At 46.9% G+C, this 15879-nt stretch overlaps 1 long non-coding RNA gene across 2 annotated transcripts in view; it reads right to left on the minus strand.

Moving 5' to 3' along the window:
- LOC119064851 (uncharacterized) overlaps nucleotides 1-15879 on the minus strand; it is a 150579-nt gene that overhangs the window by 121568 nt on the left and 13132 nt on the right. Inside the window, exon 1 of one of the 2 annotated variants that reach the window (XR_008390758.1) lies at nucleotides 11028-11306. The exons of the other annotated variant lie outside the window; for it this stretch is intronic. This is a non-coding gene — a long non-coding RNA (uncharacterized LOC119064851). Of the gene's footprint in view, nucleotides 1-11027; nucleotides 11307-15879 lie in introns of those variants that run through there. 2 annotated transcript variants of the gene reach the window in all.

Genomic DNA, 15879 nt, shown 5'->3' on the forward strand with positions numbered 1-15879 from the left:
GGCGGGAAGAATCATCTTTCGTTTTTCCAGGGCTACCACCAAGATTCAATGCTCTGCATGTAAAAAACCTGGCACAAAGCAAAAAATGCATGAAAGGGAAAAAGGGAAGCTATCATTATGTCCTGGAAGAGCAAACACTGGGGTGAGTTTACGAAGCGTTATTTTTAACAGCACGTGTACTTTGGGTAGGGCATCTCGTCATCCCTAAGAACCTGCTTCTGTATTCTCTGGGGTGTATATTTCATGACTTTAAGAAACTTGCTTTTTTAAGAAAAAAGATAGCTTGTCTCTACTGGGAGGGGTCACCCATCTGTGCACACAGGAGACGTTACAATTAAAAGCATCTTGGTATTATATGAAGGTAACAGTGTTGTACACCTGTGTGGTGTTAAATAAATAAATGCCAGAATTCCAGGAACTTGACATGTATCCCAATTATGGTCCCACTGTAAAGACATTTGTGGAGCACATTGCTCCAGGTTTAATTCTCACTCAAGCTACATGTCCACCCATCGAGGGCCCCCTGGGGGCTCTGCTCAGCCCCATCCTCCTCATCCTCAAGGAGCAGCTGCCACCTGGAACCCTCCACCTGCTGTGCAGCTGAGGGGAAACCACGCTGTGCTGAGCTTAAAGCTTCCAGCAGAAAGAGACACACCTCTGCTCACAATTCACTGGCCAGAGCACATCACGTGGCCAGGCCTCGTTTTAACGGAAAAGAACACATCCCACAGGAAGAGGAGCAGCCTGTTATAGGAATCCCTTCTCATTTCTCTTTTAACCCCCTCACCAGGCACAGCGTCTGACAAACTGTTAAGACAGTCAGGAATATTCCTTGAACAAATGACCAACTCTTTGCACTTAACCTTCAGAGTTTGTTCATGACATCTACAAGAAAAGCAGCCAGTCCTTGGCATAGTAAGCAAGCATTTAGGCTCCCAGCCCGTGTAGCCTCACTCCCTAGGTTCAAATCCCAGTTCTGCCCTTTACGGTCTGGGTGACCTTGGTCAGAGTTAGTCAGCTTCTCTGTGCCTCAGCCTCTTCGTCTGTAAAATTGGGACGGTAATAAGAGTACTCAGAACACAGGGCTATTGTGGGGATGAAATGAGTTAATAATGGAAAGCACTTAGAATAACAGTGTGTGACAGTTAGTAAATCTCAATAAACACAAGTATGACTATGGCTATTACAGAAGTCAGATCTTTTTCCACCCCACTTTTATTATACTTACTGGGGTGATATAATAGTTATAGTAAGATTATGTAAGTTCCAAGTGTACGCTTCTATACCACATCACCTGCATACTACTGTCTTGTGTGCTCACCACCCAAAGTTTACTTTCCTTCTGTCCCCATATTTGATCCCCTTTAACCTCGTCAGCCTCCCCTTGAACCCATACGGCTCGAGCCGAGCCACATGCTTTCACTCGTCCACAGTCCTCCAAATGACACGCCTTCAAGCTCCACGTTCTCAACACTTCCAGAATGTGGGTCACATTCCTGGCATCCGTCCACAGCCCCCCAAGACAAAAGCTTCCAAAAGAACCGCCCTCAGTCTTCCAGCAAATTGAGATGCCAGATATAATTAGTGTTACATGTACATACATATTTTTTAAATTCATAAACAGCCACACCCCTTTCAAAATACATCTAATAGCCACAAAATATCCAAAACAAACTAAGTCGAGGAAGCAATAAATGGACCCACCCTACCTGGCCACCCAAGACGGTAAGTGTTGGGGTAGGGTTTGAATCCCGGGTGACCAAGTCTCCGCCCTGAGCCTCCCTCTTCTGTACAGCGGGAATACTCACCTCTTCCCCAGCGGATTGCTCTATCAGAAGAGAAAGGAACAACCATTTCCCTCACACACAGAAGGGGCTCAATCAATAATGCTTCTCTTTTTTCTTTAAGAAAACAAACTCTTTGACATGGATAACCCAGGAAATTATTCAGGAATAATATATGCTAAACTTACCCACTGCCTCCTAAAAACAATAAATCAAGGGAATTTGTCAAAAGTCCATTTCCCAAGAGCAATGGCTCATAAAGCCAGCATGACGTTTCTAAACTCCTCAATTTCCGGTGTTCAAAAAACAATGCTTAAATGATAAAACGTCAGTTGCGGTCACTCAAAAATTTGCACTATGCAGTTCAGCCTTGATCCAACCCTCTGTAGTCTGTATTCGAGCATCCACTTATTTTTCACTCATTCAAGAATATTTATTAACCACCCCCCCCACTAAGTCAGACAACACAGAGAGCAGGAAGAACAAAGTCACAACTTTTATCCTCTAGTGGAGGAGCCATACCGAAAACAAGAAGCAAAATACACAATAACATTTTCACAGACCGTGACTGGTGCCACAGTGGAAATCAACCGCAGCCAGCAATTCAGAATCATGGAGGCCGGGGAAGGGGCCTACCAGATGCGGTCGTCTGAGGAGGTGATGGAAGTTGGGATAAGAAGGAGGAACCAGCCTTTCAAAATGCTGGGGGAAGAGTGTTCCGAGGGTGAGGCAGCAAGTGCAAAGGCCCTGGGGCATGTAGAGTAGGGCATCAGGGAACTAACCAAAGACCAGTGGCCTGGGTAGGAGGGCAACTTGATGAAGCTGGGAGACGGGCAGGGGCCAGGCTGCTCAGGGTTTCATGAGAGTGGGGAGTGGCCAGGGGAAGCCTGGGAAGGGCTGAGGCAGGCGATGTTCTAGGACTCTGCTGGTTAACGTCTGTGGGTAGAATGGGTCATGAGGGGGCTGCGGCTGAAGCAGAGGGACAGTTCGGCAGATGCTGCACACGGGCAGTGAAAAACAATGATGGCCTACACTGGGGCCATGCCATGGGGGGCAGAGAGGAGGGAACTTTGGAGGGAGAGTGGATTAGTCTATGGAACTCAAAATAACACGGGTTCTTAACTATGGTGTCACCTGTGAGCTTATGAGAAACACAATTCTCATGCCTCACCCTGAAGCTCTGGGTGTGAGGCCAGATACCTGGGTTTTAAGAAGCCTTCCACGTGTTTCTGATAGGCACTAAAGTATGAGAAGCAATAGACTAGATGACTGATAATATCAACTAACATAAAAATGTGTCCTCCGGAAATCGTATCCAGATCCCTCTGGGGACAAAGAGCTCCAAACCTTTGTCCCCAGAGATACTGCAACCAAGATACTGAGATCTACCTGATATGGTTTCTAGAAAAGAATCGTCCGTGAGGTTAATGCCCACTCCCATGGGTGTGGCCAACCTGCCAGCATCTGGAGGGCTGGAGCGAGGTCGGCTGGGAGGAGGGGCTCCCAAACCCATTCAGGATAAGACTGTAGGCCATCTTGCTGAGTCCTGGGGCAGGACTGGCCTGAGGCAGAAAGGATTATGAAATGCCTGCTATTGACAAATACCGACCCGAGGAAGCTGATGAATCCTTCAACAATCCTTGCAGCCCTAGCCCATTTGTTTCCTTGGGCTCAGGAGGGCCCAGGGAACTGCATGTAACTAGCAAACGGCAGAGCCAGGACTTGTGTACGGGCAGGACAAGGAACAATTTGCTTCACAGGTATTGGGGTCAGACTTATCTCACAAACTCTAGGGGCATTCCATTTTCTCCTTATGTCCCTCAACCTAAGTGACCCTCGTCATCCAAGGTGACACAGCAAAGCAGAGATGTGGGTCCAAAGTGGCCAGGAGGACAAACGAGGAATCACAGAATCTGGAATGCACCTTCTTCTCTCCATTTGCTCTGCCACCACCCCAGCCAGGGCACTGCCACTCGCACTTGTAGCAAAGCAATATGGTCTCTCCACAGCCGTCCCTCTTCACGGCCAGCTGCTCACTCCTGTGCTGCCTTCTCCCCAACCCCCAATCCAAACTCCACCCCCACCCCAGTCACACTCTGCCTTCTGGCCCTCCTTCTGTTCCTCAAACAGGCAGGCTTGTTCCCATCGTATCTGAGACATGTCTATCCATACCTCTGGTAAACGACAATCATAAAAATACTAAATGCTGTCATCTGCTGGGATGTGACCTGTAATAATATACTATATATTAGTAGCATCCCTACTAGGGTGACTAATGTCCCCCCCAAATCCATGTGCCCCAGAGTCCCAGAATGTGACCCTTTTTGGAAACAGGGTCTTTGCAGACCAATTTGTTAGGATAAGGTCACACTGGAGTAGGGCAGGTCCAAAATCCAGGGACTGCTGTCCTTCTCAGAGCTGACACAGGGAGAAGACCCCGTGATGAGAGAGGCAGAAACTGGAACGATGCAACTACAAGCCAAGGAATGCCAAGAACACCCAGCAACCACCAGAAGCTGGAAGAGACAAGGAACGATTCTTCCCTAGAGCCCTTGGAGAGAGCATGGCTCCGCTGACACCTTGATTTCAAACTTCTAGCCTCCGGAACTGAACAGAATAAATATCAGTGGCTGTAAGCCACTGGGTTCATGCCAATAGGGTAGGGCAGCCCTGGGAAAACAAATACAGCATCTTATAACTATGCTCCCCAGGCAGTGCCCCAACCCTGCAACCGTACAGTTCTTGCTCTCACCCTTACAGATGGGCAACAGATGACCTTGGCTCAAGTTCACACAGCTCATGAGTGGCAAAGCTAAGATCCAAACCTAGTGGAACTTCAGAAGGAGAGTTCTTTACGTTGGGCTGAGCGGTCACCCTCTTTTTATAGAATGAATGCAGAAATTAAAAAAAAAAAAAAAAAAAAAAAAAAGTAGGCCTGAGAAACAACACCTGAAAGCCTTGCTTATTTAAAAGGCCCCTGGCAGCTCTTCTTCACAAAGGGGTTCTGGGAAGCTCCGGTTACCAGGGGGAGAGGAATTGGCTCCCAACCACTTCTAAGAACAAACTTAAATGCAGGAGGAGGCTTCATTCTGCAGCTGTAACACCATTTTATTTTTTGCAGGGACCACCCCCTCCATCTCCTATATATGTATATTTAAAAGGTTTCATTATATGCAATAATTATTTTTTACTCATCACAGAGTCCTTTGTAGTCCCTGACCTGAATCATCATTATTATACTTGGCTCCGATGCTAACGAGCTCACCTTCTGAACAGGCATTCTGGGCAAAAGATCCAAAAATCTTTAACCGGTTGAGGCACAGAAACTTGGAATGGCATCTGGTGTGTAATTATTTTTAACAGGAGAAAAGAGCCCATCTTGTCAGCTTTCCATTTTGGGCGAAGGCAAATTGGCCACAAGCACACACATAAAAGGGTGAGTCTGGTAGCATCATCCTCTCGCTCATTCCCTGCGCTTAATCAGGATGAATGCAGTCATTCACTCTCTGTGGAGGGACTGTCCTGAATGTCCCTCTCTCCCCAGGCTAAAAGGGAAACTGGGCCCATCTTGGCTCCCAAAACCACCGTGGATAGGTTTCACCCAAGTTTTCTAAAGCTTCCATGAAAACAGGGCTTGTTCGCTTTGTCATTTAAATTTCAAAACGCATCCCCAGCCAAGGAGAAAACACCGCAGGACTTGGGGCTGCCCGGCAGAAAAGAGAAGCCACCAGACTGCACTGTCCCAGAGAAGAGAAATCAAAGGCCCCCACTTTGTGGTTGCTGCCACTTATTCCTCTATTATTACTGTTGAGGGGGTGGAGGTGGTTGTCTTTATCAATAAGACGTCTTACCTCCCAAAATCTTACAGAGAATCTCGATGTCACACGCTGCTGGGGGCCTCTGTTCCCTTCATCTGTAACAAGGAACTAGAGACACAGCAAGAAGCCCTTGGCCTGAGGTCCAACTGAGAACGAAAAGGAGGAAGCTAGCTAGCTCTGCCCAGTTCTGCTCGCATGTGCCCATGGGGCATGATCAGAAAGCACTGGAACATTTTTTAAAAGATTTTATTTATTTATCTTAGAGAGAGGGGAAGAGAGAGGGAAAGAGGGTGGGAAACAGCCATATGAGAGAGAAACATCAATTGGTTGCCTGCCTGTACCTGCCCTGACCGACTGGGAACTGAACCTGCAATCCAGGCATGTGCCCAGGAATCGAACTGGCAACCTTTGGGCCCATGGGACAACACTCCTATCAGCTGAGCCACACCGGCCAGGGCAGCACTGGGGCTTCTTCATCACAGCTTCCTCTCCAATAAAGCGGACAATCCAAAAACTGAGCGGATGCACCTCCCCCTTGACCACCCCCCCCCCCAAATTGATCCCGTGTTGGGATCAATGTGGCTATTTTCATGCTGAAAGGAAAAACAGAAAGTGAGCCTATAAACAGTTCTGTGTTTCCTGAATTAGTCCCATGGTAAAAAAGGAACTGCTGACTATCAAACTTGACAGCTTCGCAAGAGCAGTGAGCAGCCTGGCTCCCCTGCTGGGACGACGGGGCTGGGGGAAGCGACCGAGGATGAAGATCACGGGCTCTCAGGGGGAGGCACAGAGGGGTCTCAGGCCTCCAGCCCCCCTACGGCGCTGTGGCTGCAGAGCAAGATGCTCCTTTAGGACGCAACTCAAGTGCCCCCTGAGATGCACAGTCCAGGGCAGGGCAGGTTGTCCACCCTCTGTGTCAGAAAGAAAGAGAAAAGGACATTTGTCCAGAGAGCTGCCAGCTCCACACACCGCACCTGGGGGAGCAGCTCAACCTCGCTGTGCAAGCAGAGTGGCCCTGAAATTCCTAGAATTGGTTTTGGTTCAAAGGAAGGTTGGGAACAGGCTGCATAGGCTCTTCCTTCTGCCCCTGGGAGCACCTGGACTGGGAAGGGACCTGCAGGGGAGGCATCTGCGGCCTTGAGCCTGCTCAGTCAGGCCCAGGGCTCCCCATATAGGCCATCCTAGAGCGCAGAAAAGAGAGGTGGTCAGCTGCCTGGGGACCAGGACATAGGTGTCTGGGACTCAGGACTGAGGCTGGTAGATTCCAGAAGGCAGGAAGGGAGGCCAGCAAGGAGTTGGGAGACCATACAAGTGAACGTAAGACAGCCCTCTGTTCTGGGGTTCAGGGAATGTGGGTTCAGATAGACAGCTACGAAACAGATACAGACTTCTGAATACTCCTAGGGCTTCTTACTGATGCAGGAGAAAGGCTGCGGGATAGGTGGATTTTTAAGAACTTGTTTCTTACTGATTGCAGAAATACATGCACGTGGTAAAATTTTCTAACAGGATGAAAAGAGTCACAGAGTCAACGCTAAGCATCCCTCCTGCCCCTGGAAGGTCCCCAGTCGGTCCTTCAGTGGAAACCACTATTCCCATTTGTGCGTCCTTCCAGATCTAGTTTGTGTGTATGTGCATGTGTGTGTGTGTGTCTGTGTCTGTACTTCCTTTTACATGAGAGTGGAAAGAGTGAGAAAATTCCAAAAGAAGTAACTGCTCAACATCTGGAACCTGTCTTTGTCATCCATCAAATGACAAGCTTGGATAAGGCCCCTTCTGACCTTGTAGAGTTCATGCCATGAACCTACCTGCCAAAAGCCACTGGCAACCGGCTTGGGAAGCTAACCCGGGGGACGGTGTGAGTCAGCCCAGGGGAACTGTCGAGTCAGCTGGGGGCACTAGTGCCAACGAGTAACCTTTACTGAGCCCTCCCCAGGACCCAGCACTGGGCCAAGCCAGTTACGGGCACCGTCGCATGCAACTTTCACAAGCCCCTTCAGAGGTCAGGCCTGCTATTACTGTGATTCCACTTCATAGGAAAAGAATCTGAGGCCCAAGGACAAAGCAACGTGTCCAAGACTCTGTGCTGGTGAGTGATAGGTAAGTAGGATGCAAGTGCACTTCTCTCGTGTTCATGGTTTTGGGGGATACACAGAGTGGGGGAGAAGCTGCAAGTCTATGACACACGTATCCCCATGAGCCTCATGGACTGCAAGGAACACGCATCTAGACAACTGTGACAGAGACAGAACCCAAAGCCTCTGGTTTTACACCCAAGACTCATGCCTTCGATTTCCACTAAAGCATCCCCAAGAGTGGAATACGGCCATGCCCTCCTTAGCAGTCAAGTTTCTATTAGCTCGTTTCACCCTCCAGCAACCCAAAAGGAGGTGGCATGATCAACCCATAACCGGTGGGAAAACAAGGCTGACAGAGGCTGAGTGACCTTCCAAAGTCTCTTAAGTGAAACCGTGACGGGTCCTCAGGCTCAGCAGGATTCTCTGCACCCGGCCACGGCAAACCGTGGGGCACGAGCTGCACTGCAGACCTACAAAGCTGCTCCCACTTTCCAAGCAGCAAGGGATGGTATGTACATGAGCCTCAAATCATAATGAGAAATGGCGTCACACACTAACCAGCTATCCCCTTCTCCCCAGCAAGACCTACAGCACCAGAAACCCACCTAACAAGAAAGCAACTCCACACTGGGAAGTGTTGGCCAGCACCTCACAGCTGCCTGCCACTGGGCGAAACCAAATGGGAAAGCCACTTAACAAAATGCATCAGAGCCTTAGCAACATCTAGACCCTTTGACTTGCTCATTGTACTTCCAAAACTCTATCCTAAGAAAATCTGAAAAATGAAAATAGGTTAATTTGTTCATGTGTGCACGTGCGCGCGCACACACACACACACACATCTCAGTACTAACTGTGACAGAAAAATACAAGACATATTTGTAATACTCAAAAGTACCAGCCAGATTGGGAAGATGACGCACCATCATTGCAGTGGAATATTACAAGGTTACATTGCATTAAAAACTACACTTAAAAGCCTGCTTTCAACACCATAAGGAAATATACTTCACTTGCATTCACAGAAAAACCCAATCATTATTGACATTGTGTCGCCTCAAATGTAAAAGAAAAATATGCAAAGAAAAATAAAAGAAAATGCAAAAAAAGTGTTGCTATTATTTTCTTTCTCATACTCTTAACATTTCTCAAATATTCTACAAATGAAACTATCCTTATAAAAAATAAGCATTATTTGAAATGATGACCCACGTTCCTAGATAAAACAAGCGACAGGTGGAATAGATCAAGAAGAATTTATTGAGTTTTCAGATTATGCTCCTAAAAAGTTACATGACCCTGAAAAATAAGGGAGCAAACATGGAAAGAAACTAAAGAGGAAATCCGGTGAAAGGTGGCTCAAGGCCAGAAAAGCCATGGACAGCAAAGGCAAGAAGACCCAGGACCCACTTACACTGCCTCAAGTCCATAGTAACCACTGCACTGGGGAGTAGGGGCCGAGGGGGCCCCCGACAGAGTGATCTGAGAAACCGGGCAAGGGGCCCTGATAGATCGGGATGAGGTAGGGGGAGTGATGATTCAAAATCCCTGGGCAAACAGAGAGCTGTCCAGAAAGAAAACATAATCGACATCTACTGCTTGGATGTTCAGGGAAGGTCACTGGCAGGCATAACCGTGTAGAGGCTTTCCCCACCGTTTCCACTTTTAGAATAACTCCTGCAGGTAAAACACAGAAGTCCCAACTATGGACACGGGCGAGAATAAAAATGTTATCTGCCTTGCCAACATGAAAATATAGATGCCAGAGGAAAGGGGGGGGGTAGAAGAGAGAAGAGCCGGCGTGCTGGTATCTCCACTGCAAGCATGAGTCACAGGACACTGGGGAGGGCCCAGATTCAAGGTCGAAGTCAGTGGAGCCTCTTATTTAGAGATACTGACCTACCCCTACCCACTACCCCTCTTCACTCTGGGAAGAGGACCAAAGGCCAGAAGGGAGTGGGGCACCTGGCTCTTCCACATAAATCTTTCCCATTTGATTTTTAAAAAATACTTTACTGTGGCCCTGGCTGGTGTAGCTCAGTGGATTGAATGCAGGCCTGCGAATCAGAGTATCACGGTTCGATTCCCAGTCAGGGCACATGCCTGGGTTGCAGGCCAGTTCCCAGCAGGGGACGCATGAGAGTCAACCATACATTGATATTTCTCTCCCTCTCTCCTTCCCTTCCCCTCTAAAAATAAATAAATAAAATCTTAAAAAAAATACTTTATTGTTTCTGTTACTACAGTTGTCTCCGTGTTCTCCCTTCGCCCCCCGCACCCCCACCATTTGACTTTTAAATGTGCATGTATTATTCTGAGTAGAAGCCTAATTCTATTAAAAAGGCATCAGACTCCAAACTGAAACAGGCTATAAACAGGAGCTTCCTCCTACTTTAATGTTTGCATCTCTCTCTCTTCAATACGTTTCAAAAGCTGTATCCCAATACAGTGGACTGGTAGCCTGTTGGGAACGAGCTTTCTCGACAGCCAGGCCCAATCCCAAATACCCACCAAGCTGAAGCGACTTTTAACTGCACGTCATTCCAAGCCTCTCACTTACGCAGACAAGCTGGGCAGGGATGCCAGAGGCGAGTCACATTACACAGGCCACTTTGAACACAACGTCTAACGGCAGCCCCTGCTACATAGCTCAGGTTAGAATGCTGTCCTAATAGGTCATGCTTGTAGGTTTGATCCTCAGTCTGGGCGCATACAAGGATCGCCGAATGAATACATATGTAAGTGGAACAATTAATTAATGTCTCTCTAAAATCAATCAAACTACCAATCAATCAGTCAATAAGGCTTCCAACTGTAACAGAAAAAAATATACTACATGGCCTGTCATTTACTTATTTTTAAAGGTTTTATTTAGCCATCCTTAGAGAGAGAGGAATTGGAGGGAGAAAGAGGAGGAAAGAAACATTAATCAGTTGTTTCTAGTAAACACACCCACTGGGGACTGAACCCAAAATCAGGCATGTTCCCCTGACCAGGAATTGACCCAGTAACCTTTCGCTTTGTGGAACCACACCCAACCAACTAATGCCCTCTGGTCGGGACAACCTGGGCTTTTAAAAGGGTTCCTCCTTTACTTGGTCTTCTTGCCACAGGCTCCTTGTCCCTCTCCGATGCAGCCTCTTCAAAGCAGGCAGGCATGCCCTGTTTCCCAAACGCAATCCCGCCACTCCGGCTCAGAGTTCCTCCTCGGCTCTGCATGAGCGTCTCCAGGGTGGACTCTAGGCCTAGCTACCAGCCTCCTTGAACTAAGGTTCCTTTCCCACCACTGCCTTGTGCTCAGGGAAACAGCTCCCAGGGTTCCCAGGCTGAGCCGGGCTCGCACCCACCTGAGCCCCGGAGGTGCTGTTCCACCTGCTGCCCGACCATCTCGGACGGCATGTCCACTTCTCGGACTCAGTCCCAGCCCTCCCTCCGCGGGACTGTCCCCTCACTCGCCTGAACAGATTTAACACCCTCTAACAATCGCTGCTTTTAGACTGTTTCTTCCCCTTTCCGGTTCCCCAAAGACCGGGCCCTTCCATCTTGGTGCCTCCAGGTCCTAAGAAACAGCCACTGTGAGAAATTATAAAACCAAGACTCAGTGACTTCTTAACATGGGTCGGCCGGTTTTCTAAGCCCTTTATATGCACTATTTCATGAACCCTTATAAGCAAGTGCCATTACAATGCTCACTTTACAGGTACAACAACGGAAGCTCAGAGAAGTTAAATAGCTTAACCAATGTACACAATTAATTACGGGCAGAGCCAGGATCCAAACCCCGGCGTCTGATCCAGACCTGGGGGGTCTGCCACACAGGTTGTGCAGGCTGTCCCACCACACAGCTTGGAAGCCGGCCACTGGCGGCACGGGCTGGCTGGGCACCATCTGATAGAAATATAATGCAAGACATATATCTTTATAACTTTAAATTTTCTAGTAGCCCCATTAAAAATAATAAAAAGACCCTGGCCCGGTGGCTCAGTTGTTTGGAGTGTTGTCCCATACACCAAAATGTTGCTGGTTCAATCCCTGGTCAGGGAGTGTAAGGGAGGCAACTGATCCATGTTTCTCTCTTTCTCTCTTCAATACATCTCTCTTTCAAATCAATAAACATTTCTCAGGTAAGGATTAAATTTAAAAAAGAAGAAGAAACGGGTGAAATTCATTTTAATAATGTAGTTTATCTGCCCTGGCTGGTGCGGCTCAGTGGATTGAGTGTCAGCCTGCAAACCGAAAGGTTGCCGGTTTGATTCCCAGTCAGGGCGCATGCCTGGGTTGTGGGCTGGGTCCCCAGTTGGGGGCGTGCAGGAGACAAAGGATTGATGTATCTGTCACACATTGAAGCTTCTCTTCCTCTGTTTTTCCCTCCCTTCCCTTCTCTCTAAAAATAAATAAAATCTTTACAAAAATAATGTAGTTCATCTAATGTACCCAAATTTTATCACGTCAATCATGTCAATGTGTAATCAATATAAACAGTTATTAAAGACATTTTTCATTCTCTTTTTTGCACTAGGACTTAGAAATCTAGCGTGCACATATTTCATACACATATTTCACTCACACATACTTCATTTTGACTTTCCACATCTCAAGTGCTCAATAGCCGCATACTGACTGGACAGTTCAGGCCCAGCTGCAGCCCGAACACACCCCAACTCCTCTGGGCCTCCATCTCGCTACGTTGAAAGTGAGAATTGTGTATTATTTACGAGAAACAACACGTAGAAGCAACCTAGGTGTCTATCAGTAGACAAATGGATAAAGAAGGTGTGGTACATACACACAATGGAATATTTTAAGCCATTAAAAAAGAACGAAATCTTGCTATTTGCAACAACATGGATGGACCTAGAGGGTATTATACCAAGCAAAATAAATTTGACAGAGAGAAAAATACTGTATGATTTCGCTTATATGTAGAATCTTTAACAAAAACAAATGAATGAACAAAACAGGAACAGATTCATAGATACAGAGAACAAGGTGATAGTGGTTAAAGGGCAGGGAGTGGGGATAAGGGTAAGAAAAATTTTTTTAATGTTAATTTTTTTTAAATGTGAGAATGAACTTATTCTGTCCTCTTTCCTTATCAGGCACAGTTTCACAACCTTTCACGAACCCTAAGAGCTCACATCTGCAGAGCCCCATTCGGGTTATAACGGACAACAGTTCTTCCTCTAGTTCTTAAAAAAATGCCCCCAGAAAGTGAGGCTCAGAGAGGTGACCTGCTCAGCCCTGAGCCACACAGCCTGCCTACAAATCCAGGTCACTTGTCTTCATTTGCTGCTTGCTAAGTGCTTGGCTCAGGCCACCCTAGCAAACGGGTGTCTTCTTCCCTTAAGAAAATAATACATCTCCCCTGGGGACACAGGCAAGTCATTGGAATTTAATGAACTGTCTGTGCATCAACTTTTAAAGACATGCAATCCTGTACCCTTCTCCTAATCCTGGGCAGGAGAACATCTGGAAGTCTAAACTGCTCAACAGCTGGGAGACATTCTCACTCTTAAAAAGCATAATTTATTGCTCCAACAATGAAAACTGCACCGTCATTTTAGGGGGGGAGGATATGACTTGGCAGCTATGGGTTTCTTGACTGGGAGGGAGCATGTGTTTCCCTGGGGCCCAATGACCTACTACAGTAGATGGACCAAGCCTGCCGCTATCCCAAGCTCACTCACTGATTGAGTCCCAGCCCCCACAGCAGGGTCCCTTCCCCTTTGCCAATCAGGTTTGCAGGAGGGCCTATGACTGGATGAAAACCTCCATTTCTCATCAAAATCGGGATTGATCCCTAAACCAGCTGAACTGGGGGCTCAGGACAAAAGCCATGGGACCAACCACATTGTAAACATCTCTAAAAAGGGCAGAGTTCCAAACCCCAAGTCCTAGCTCCCCTCACCCATTCCCCCCACTATTAGAACTGCTCTCAATCCAGTGACATCCCAGTGGGCAAGAGAATGGGGATGATCTTGGAGCTGCCATATGGGACCCGACGTGATCTGCAGAGCAAGAACAAAGGAGCGTCTGAGACCTAATCCCACTTCCGCCACCTCAGTGTGAGGGTTTTCTGCTTACTGCTCTGTGCTCCTGAGGACTGGGAAGAGCTAACATTAATGAACTTCTCCCAAGTGCCCCGAGCTCTTCCTCATTGCTCATCTCAGTCACCTACCCACAGCCTTTAGGTAAACAGAGATCACCTGTAGACAGGATTGTTTACCAGTGAAGACACAAAGATCCTAAAACCGGGCTACTGCACTTCAACTCCTGGCTCTGGCCCTGTAGCTAACTAGTCCACACATTCTGCTTCCTTTGCAGGCTGCAGGGCTCACAAGTGTTTATTTACTTTTGTGCCTCATGACTAGCCCGTAAATTACGTCTACTCTTTCATAGATATGAGTAGAATATAATGAACTAATTGTTGGAGCTATCTGAAATTCACTCACCGATTATGTCACACCACAAATGTTTGCTAGTTATTTCTTTTTCAAGAAGCACAACTTCCCCTGACTGGTGTAGCTCAGAGGATTGAGCATGGGCCTGCAAACCCAACAGATCGCAGTTCGATTCCCAGTCAGGGCACATGCCTGAGTTGCAGGCCAGGTCCCAGCAAGGGACACACGAGAGGCAACCATACATTGATATTTCTCTCCCTCTCTCCTTTCCCCACTAAAGATAAATAAATAAAATCTTGAAAAAAAAAAAAAGAAGAAGAAGCACAACTCCTGAAGGAGCCATTGAAAGTGGTAAGTCGGAATGTCCAGGGTGGGGGCACTCCGACCCCCGAGATGCTGTTGAACACAGCATGAGCAAGTACATGCCTGCCCTCGGTGAATCTTTGCCAGAGACCAGAGCACTGGGTGTCCCCCACCAGTACTGGGGAGTGAGGTTAAGAGCATCTGCTGATGAAGCTGAGAGAGGACATACAAGATGACACACATTAAGAGCTGAACGGAGACACCAGCCCTGGGGTAGACATTGGCCACTGGAATTCAGACGATGAAGACCCAAGGCAGTTCAACAACTGGTCAGGACCAGCACTCTGCCACTTGTGGCTGGATGGCCCTGGCTAAGTTTCGTACAATGTCAGCGCCTCATACCAATAGCACGGGCAACAAAAGAAAAACGGTAAAGTGGACTTCATCAAAATTAAAAACACCTCTGCATGCCCTGGCCAGTGTAGCTCAGTTGGTTGGAACATCGTCCCATAACCAAAAGGCTTTGGGTTCAATTCCCAGTCTGGGCACATACCTATATTGTGGTGGTTTGATCCCCAGTCCAGGAGCATATAGAAAGCAACCAATCGATGTTTCTCTCTCTCTCTCTTCCTCTCTCCCTTCCTCCTTCTCTAAAAAGCAATGAAAAAATGTCCTCAGGTGAGGATAAAAATTAATGAATTAAAATAAAAACACCTGTGCATCAAAGGCCACAGTGAAAAGAAACCCACGGAATGGGACAAATATTTGCATATCATACACCTGGAAAGGGGTGAATCTCCAGAATATATAAAGAACTCTTACAAGTCAACAACAACAAAAAACTCAAAGACGATATATGAGTAGCCAATGAGCCACGTGGAAAGATGTTCAGCATCACCAGTCATTAGCAAAATTCAAATCAAAACCACTATAGATACCACTTCATACTTCTTTGAATGGCTACTATTTTTTTAAAATAAATAACATAGAGAATATAACAAGTGTTGGCAAGAATATGGTGAAATGGGAACTCCTGTGCATTGCTGGTAGGAATGTAAAATGGTGCAGCTGCCATGAAAAAGTCTCGCAATTTCCCAAAAAAAATCTGACATGGAATTACCATACATATACCATTCAATTATACCTATTAATAATACTAAATTCCATTGTGGTACATTATCATCTCAGTGTATTTTTGCTCTTACTCTGAATCTTTCAAAGGCAAAGATTGGATTTTCCATACCATGAAATCCATGGACCTTCTTTTTAATCCATCCCCACCCCCAGAGCCTCACACAGTTCTGGCTACATATTAAGCTTGTATAGTTCCCAAACATCCATGCCCCTATTGGCTTTCTCCTCCACTATGCTCAAAAAGATAACACTATGGAAATTCTGCTCACGATGGCTGGGATTTTTCACCAGAGGAGCTGATTATTCTGTTTCTTTAAGAAATTTGGCCATGATAGCTCACAGTCAATGAAGAGAAACTGAA

Source organism: Artibeus jamaicensis, unplaced genomic scaffold (assembly GCF_021234435.1).
Source record: "Artibeus jamaicensis isolate MK-2021 breed Jamaican fruit bat unplaced genomic scaffold, CSHL_Jam_final scaffold_916, whole genome shotgun sequence".
Taxonomy (NCBI): Eukaryota; Metazoa; Chordata; class Mammalia; order Chiroptera; family Phyllostomidae; genus Artibeus; species Artibeus jamaicensis.